General features: G+C 37.8%; 1 non-coding gene across 1 annotated transcript; it reads right to left on the reverse strand.

The window, feature by feature from the left end:
• Positions 1 to 6,910: 6,910 nt before the first annotated feature.
• LOC127742091 (small nucleolar RNA R71) lies at positions 6,911 to 7,014 on the reverse strand. The gene has a single exon (XR_008003279.1). It is a non-coding gene; the product is annotated as a small nucleolar RNA R71 (small nucleolar RNA).
• Positions 7,015 to 7,775: the final 761 nt, after the last annotated feature.

Below are 7,775 nucleotides of genomic sequence, written 5' to 3' on the forward strand. Positions count from 1 at the left end.
AATCGAAAAACTACGTTTAGGATGCGCTATGGACACTACGAGTTTACAGTGATGTCCTTTGGGTTGACGAATGCACCTACTGTGTTCATGGATTACATAAACAGAGTATTTCATACCTTTCTGGACAAATTCGTGGTGGCTTTCATAGACGACATCTTAATTTATTCTAAGACGGTGAAGGAGCACGAGGAACACTTGAAGAACTGAATTTCTTAGGTCACGTGGTGGGTAAGGATGGAATAGCGGTGGATCCTTCGAAAGTGAAGGCAGTGATGGAATGGGAGAGACTGACTATGGTGAGGTAGGTTAGGAGTTTCTTGGGTTTGGATGGATATTACCGAAGATTCTTTGAGGAATTTTCTCGAATTGCATTACCGACGACCAAGTTAACCCCGAAGGAAGTACCGGTTGTGCTGACGTTAGAGTGTGATGAGACTTTTCAGACTTTGAAACAAAAGTTGACTTCAGCGCCTGTTTTGATTTTGCCAAAACTGCACGAACCGTTCGAAGTATATTGTGATGCTTCATTGAAGGGTTTGGGTTGCATGTTGATGCAACACCAGAACGTAGTGGCTTATGCATCGCGTCAGCTGAGACCACATAAGGTGAATTACCTAACTCGTGACTTTGAATTAGCGGTGATAATATTTGCATTGAAGATTTGGAGGCATCACTTGTATGGAGTGAGGTTTATGGTCTTTTCTTGTCACAAGAGTCTCAAGTACATTTTTTATCAGAAAGAGCTCAATATGCGTCAAAGAAGATGAATGGAGCTTCTGAAGGATTATGATTTTGAATTAAGTTATCACCCTGGAAAGGCGAACATTGTAGCAGACGCCTTGAGTCGGAAGTCTTTGACAATAGCTTGGATGAGGATCAAAGAGGAGGAGTTAGTGGATAAGTTTGCGGATCTCAAGTTGGTCCTTGGTGAAGTTTCCAGAATAGCTTGTTTGAACCAGTTGGAAATTTCAAGCACCATTGTGTCAAAGATTCAGAGGACTCAGCAAAATGAGCAAGCACTTCAGTGATTATTTCAACTAGTTTGCAAGAAGAGGCATTGAGAGTTTACTAAGGATGATGAAGAGTTATAGAGGTATAAGGGGAGAATCTATGTGCCGGATGTCGGAAGTTTGAGATAAGAGTTGTTGTCATAAGCTCACAACAGTGGGTTTTCTATTCATCCGGGAAGTACGAAGATGTACTATGACTTAAAGAAGATGTTCTGGTGGCTTGGGATGAAGAATGACGTAGCTACATTTGTATCTAAGTGTTTGATATGTCAGAAGTTGAAGATAGAGCACCAGAGACCATCGGGAATGTTACATCCACTTGAGATTCCTCAGTGGAAGTGGGAAGGAATTACAATAGATTTTGTGACCGGTTTACTGAGGACTAGGTCAAGATTTGATGCGGTTTAGGTGATCGTGGATCGCTTAACCAAGTCCGTTCATTTTCTGCCAATCCAAGTGAACTATTCTATGGAGGAATTCGCGAGATTGTACAAAAAGGAGATCGTAAGGTTGCATGGTGTGCCATCGAGCATAGTGTCGGACCGTGAACCTCGATTCACATCAAGCTTATGGGGAGCTTTCTAAAGAGCTTTCGGATTCATCACATTGCTCAATAGCCTCAATTCTTTCCTACACACATAGATAAGCAAACATAAGCATTTGTTACCTAGTTGCTAAATGTATAGACTTCCAATACAATTTTAAAAAATAAAACCTACGAGAAACTACTTTGCAATTCTCAACGCATTACTTACACCAATAGTCAGAGCTGCATTATGGATATAGGAGCCATTAGGTCTTTTGTGCGTTAATAGAAATAACTCTCCTCTACCAACTCTCCTCTGATGTCGTTTCAATTGTAACAATAATGATGACAAAGTGAATATGTAGATGAAGAGATGGTTCAAAAACATTCTCAAAAATAGATTACCTCTTCTTCTCCGAGCCTTGCAAAGCTTTAGACCCGCTAGTGTGGGTGTAAAGCTGCTTTGATCGATTCTTAACATTTTTCTTACACTTCTCCTATAATGCCATCAAAAGCATTGGAGTTACTAGACACTTGTTCTGACTAACTCAATGTAACATAAATAGACTTTTTATGTTATAAAATAAAAATATATTACATTTGTCTCTTCACTATTGCGATAATCGAGGTACCATCTCTAATGGTCCGCAGTAATTCCCAGTGGTATAACAGTCATGATATAACTTGTTCCTAATTTCCTTCCAAGCCCTTCCTAGCATTTTTAAAATTATACGCTTGATAATTCTTCCACTATCTTCATCAAAATGGAACATTTCCTGGAAAAGTAAAATTAAATTGTCAGTAGGGTTCATGTTTTGAGTCCGGAATTGTACAAAAATATATGTTTTTACCTTTACACATTCATTATAGACCTTGTCCCTGGTGCAAACCTTTCTCCAATACGTCTCGCAGATTGGAAATTTAGTGTAGTCAATACCTAACAGTCCGAGAATGCTGTTCAGTATAACAACTTCATCCCCAACTGGTTGCAGTTCACCATTGAACCTGAGTACGACCTTTCTTGCGTTAGGTGGCTTCATAGCTTCCTTCACACTCAAGTTGACCTGTTTGATTGTCCCATCAGATTCTATAAATCATAGTTATTCTGTGTGAGTAGCCATTGTGGCCAAGATGCAATGAAATCATAGGAAAATAGCTTAATGGAAAATCTTACTAAAATAAATTCTTGTGTACTAATTGTTTTAACATTCCAAAATTTAGTGGTCTTGCGTCCCTTGCGGTCTAAGCCTCTGATGCAGCAAACATGTTGTCAACATATTGCTCAAAAGAATCTACCTCATCTGTCTCTGGATCTAAGTCTTCGGCATTTGGCTCTGAGTTTTGAACATAGTTCGTGCAAGCTTGTGGAGCATGCGGTGGTTTGCTACAGGGCAAACGAAATTGGTGTAAAGACGAAGATGCAGGAGCACCACAGCCACTGGACGGGGGAATTGGGTAGTCTGCTTGATGAGAAGTTAAAGTTGTAGTAGATCCTACTTGAGGCTGCTGACATGCTGTGTCTAATGGGGCTTTCTTTATTTAACGACCTATCTTGGGCATCTTTCTTGACTGCATTCGGATCAAAACAAATTGATAATAATTACTATATAGTTATCAATATTTATTAATATACAAAAAGGACACCAGCAGCAACCAGTTAATATTTATTAAACTCTTACATTTATGACATATTGATAATAAACAATTTATAATGCGAGATCAAAGACTGCAGTTAAGGGTGATGACGGAATAATAGAGGGCACAATTGAATAAAGACTGCATATTCATTCTATATTTTCCACGTCATCATCTGTGCTCTCTATTTTCTGACAACAACACGCTCAAATGCCTCATCTCTTCATTCATGACTGATGATCGGATAAGTTATACGCTTTTTGGTATTATTTTTAGGTAGTTTTTAGTATGTTTTAGTTACTTTTTAATATATTTTTATTAGTTTTTATGCAAAAATCACATTTCTGGACTTTACTATGAGTTTGTGTATTTTTCTATGTTTTCAGGTATTTTTTGGCTAAAATTAAGGGACCTGAGCAAAAATCTGATTGAGAGGCTAAGAAAGGACTGCAGATGCTGTTGGATTCTAACCTCCCTACACTCAAAGTAGATTTTCTGGAGTTACAGAAGCCCAATTGGCGCACTCTCAATTGCGTTGGAAAGTATACATCTTGGGCTTTCCAGAAATGTATAATAGTCCATACCTTGCTCGATATTTGATGGCCTAAACTGGCATTTAAATGCCCATCAGGGACCATTTTTTGGAGTAAAACGCCAGAACTGGCACCAAAACTAGTACTTTACTCCAAGGATGGCCTATGCACGTGAAAGCTTCAAGGCTCAGCTCAAACACACTCCAAGTGTGCCTCGGAAGTGGATTTCTACACTATCTAGTCATTTTCGGTAAAACCTAGTTTACTAATTTAGTATAAATAACACTTTTTACTATTGTATTTGGAGTCTTTGACCTTTTTGGGAGTTCTTCGAACCCTTTTTGGAGGTTGGCCATTCGGCCATGCCTAGACCTTTTGTTCTTATGTATTTTCAACGATGGAGTATATTCTCTTTAGTCTCTGACCCACGAATCTGAATCACCTCTCCTGACAACAGAGCATTCGAATCTGTGACGTTAGAACCTTCGTGGTATAAGCTAGAACCAATTGGCAGCATTCTTGAGATCCAAAAAGTCTAAACCTTGTTTGTGGTATTCTGAGTAGGATCTAGGATGGGATGACTGTGACGAGCTTCAAACTCGTGACTGTTGGGCGTAGTGACAGTGTGGAAAAGAATAAATATATTCTATTCCGACACGATCAAGAACCGACAGCTGATTAGCCATGCGAGACACCGTAGAGGACATGTTTTCACTGAGAGGACGGATGGTAGCCACTGACAACGGTGATCCACTAACATACAGCTTGCCATGGAAGGGAGTACGCATAATTGGATGAGGATAGTAGGAAAGCAGAGGTTCAGAGGCAACAAAGCATCTCCAAACGCATATCTGAAATTCTCACCAAGGAACTACATAAGTGACTTTATTTTATTTTGTGTTTTATTGTTCTTTTTACTATCAAACCTCATAACCATTTAAATCCGCCTGATTGAGATTTACAAGATGACCATAGCTTTCTTCAAGCCAAAAATCTCCGTGGGATCGACCATTACTCACATAAGGTATTACTTGGACGACCCAGTGCACTTGCTGGTCAGCTATGCGGAATTGTGAAAAGTGTGAATCACAATTTCGCATACTATCTTTTTGGCGCCATTGCCGGGGATTGTTCGAGTTTGGACAACTGACGGTTTATCTTGTTGCTTAGATTGGGTAATTTTTATTTTTATTTTCGAAAAAAAACAAAAAAATAAAAAAAACAAAAAAATAATAATTCATGCATTATGTTCTTCTGTGATCTTCAAGTTGTTCTTGATGATTTCCTTTGTTCGATCTCATGATTTTCCTATTTTGTGTTTTATGTTGTTTTTCATATGCATTTTCAAAATCATAGTGTCTGAACATTCAAAATTTCTAAGTTTGGTGTCATGCATGTCTTTCTTTCCTAAAAAATTTTCGAAAATATGTTCTTGATGTTCAGTATAATCTTCAAAGTGTTCTTGGTGTTCATCTTGACATTCAAAGTGTCCTTGCATGCATTACTTGTTTTGATCTTGCATTTTTATGTTTTATTTCATTTTGTTGTTTTTCTATCTCTTAATTAAAAATTCAAAAATAAAAAAATAACAATATATCTTTTCAAGTAAATAATACAGAGAAATGAAGATTTAGAACATAAGGCAGAAGAATCACAGAGAAAAAGAGCTCACTGGCATCAAAACTCCAGTAAAGAGGCACTTTGGGCGTTAAACGCCAGAATGGTTACCATTCTGGGCGTTTAACGCCAGTAAAGCTATCATTCTGGGAGTTAAATGCCAGAATGGGCAGCATTCTGGGTGTTTAGAAAAATGCCCAGTAAAGAAGGATTTCTGGCGTTTAACGCCAGCCAGGATACCTGGCTGGGCATTAAACGCCCAAAGAGGTAGCATTCTGGGCGTTAAACGCCAGAATGGATAGCATCCTGGGCGTTTAACGCCAGGATGACACAAGGGAGGTAATTTTGTTTCCAATTCAATTTTTTTTCAATTTTTCATGTTTTAATTCAAAACTTTTTGCATTAAACACATTTTAAACTTTCATTCTTCATGTTTTTTTTTTTGAGATTTTCAAACTAATTTTTCAAAAATCTTTTTCTTAATCTTATCTCATATTTTCAAAAATATCTTTTAAATTTTTGTTAGTCAAGTCATCAATTTTTAAAAATCAAATCTATTGCAATCATATCTTTTCAATCATCTCTTTTTAAAATAAAATCTTTTTCAATCATATCTTTTTAAATTTTGATTTCAATATCTTTTTCTAACTTCTTATCTTTTCAAAATTATTTTCAAATCTTTTTCAACTAATTACTATTTCTTATCTTTTTCAAAACCACCTAACCACTTTTCCACTTCCAATTTTCGAAAATCACTAACCACTTTTTCAAAAATCTTTTTAATTAACTAATTGTTTTCAATTCTAATTTTATTTTATTTCTTTTTCAAATTTTCGAATACTCCCTCTCTCTCATCTCTTTCTATTTATTTGCTAACACTTCTCTTCTACTTATAATTCAAATCCTCTATCTCTCTCTGTGTTTGAATTCCTCTTATTCTCTCTCTACCTCATTCCTCTATTCTTCTTTTCTTCTGACACCTCAAGGAATCTCTATACTGTGACATAGAGGATTCCACTACTCCCTTTTGTTCTCTTCTTTTTCATATGAGCAGAAACAGGGATAAAAACATTCTTGTTGAAGCTGATCCTGAACCTGAAAGGACTCTCAAGAAGAACCTAAGAGAAGCTAAAGCACAACACTCTGGAGAGGACCTTACAGAGAATTTCGAAAAAGAAGTAGACATGGCAGCCGAACCCAACAACAATGATAAAGATGCAAGGAAGATGCTTGGTGACTATGCTGCAGCAACTTCCAACGTCTATGGAAGAAGCATCTCAATTTCTGCCATTGGAGCAAACAACTTTGAGCTTAAGCCTCAATTAGTTTCTCTAATGCAGCAGAACTGCAAGTTTCATGGATTTCCATAAGAAGATCCTCATCAGTTCTTAACTGAATTCTTGCAGATATGTGATACTGTTAAGACCAATGGGGTTGATCCCGAGGTCTAGAGACTTATGCTTTTCCCCTTTGCTGTGAGAGATAGAGCTAGAACATTGTTAGACTCACAACCTAAAGAAAGCCTGAACTCTTGAGAAAAGTTGGTCAATGCTTTCTTGACCAAATTTTTTCCACCTCAAAAGATGAGTAAGCTCAGAGTGGATGTCCAAACCTTCAGACAGAAGAAAGGTGAATCCCTCTATGAAGCTTGGGAAAGATACAAACAATTAACCAAAAGGTGTCCTTCTGACATGTTTCCAGAATGGAGCATCATATGTATATTCTATGATGGTCTATCTGAAATGTCAAAGAGGTCATTGGACCATTCTACTGGTGGATCCCTTTATCTAAAAACACCTGTAGAAGCCCAGGAACTCATTGAGATGGTTGCTGTTGCATGAAATTGTGATCATCAATGGCGCCATCAACATGGTACGCTCAATTGCAATCTCAACTCTTTATCACAACTTCGCACAACTAACCAGCAAGTGCACTGGGTCGTCCAAGTAATAAACCTTACGCGAGTAAGGGTCGATCCCACGGAGATTGTCGGTATGAAGCAAGCTATGGTCATCTTGTAAATATCAGTCAGGCGGATTCAAATGGTTATGGAGGATTAATCATTAAAAGATAAATAAAATATAAAATAAAGATAGAGATACTTATGTAATTCATTGGTGAGAATTTCAGATAACCCTATGGAGATGCTCTGTCCCTTCCGTCTCTCTGCTTTCCTACTGTCTTCATCCAATCCTTCTTACTCCTTTCCATGGCAAGCTATATGTTGGGCATCACCGTTGTCAATGGCTACAGTCCGTCCTCTCAGTGAAAATGTTCAACGCGCTCTGTCACAGCACGGCTATTCATCTGTCGGTTCTCGATCATGTCGGAATAGAATCCAGTGATTCTTTTGCGTCTGTCAATAACGCCCCACAATCGCGAGTTTGAAGCTCGTCACAGTCATTCAATCCCTGAATCCTACTCAGAATACCACAGACAAGGTTTAGACCTTCC

The sequence above is a fragment of the Arachis duranensis genome, chromosome 9 (assembly GCF_000817695.3).
Source record: "Arachis duranensis cultivar V14167 chromosome 9, aradu.V14167.gnm2.J7QH, whole genome shotgun sequence".
Lineage (NCBI taxonomy): Eukaryota > Viridiplantae > Streptophyta > Magnoliopsida > Fabales > Fabaceae > Arachis > Arachis duranensis.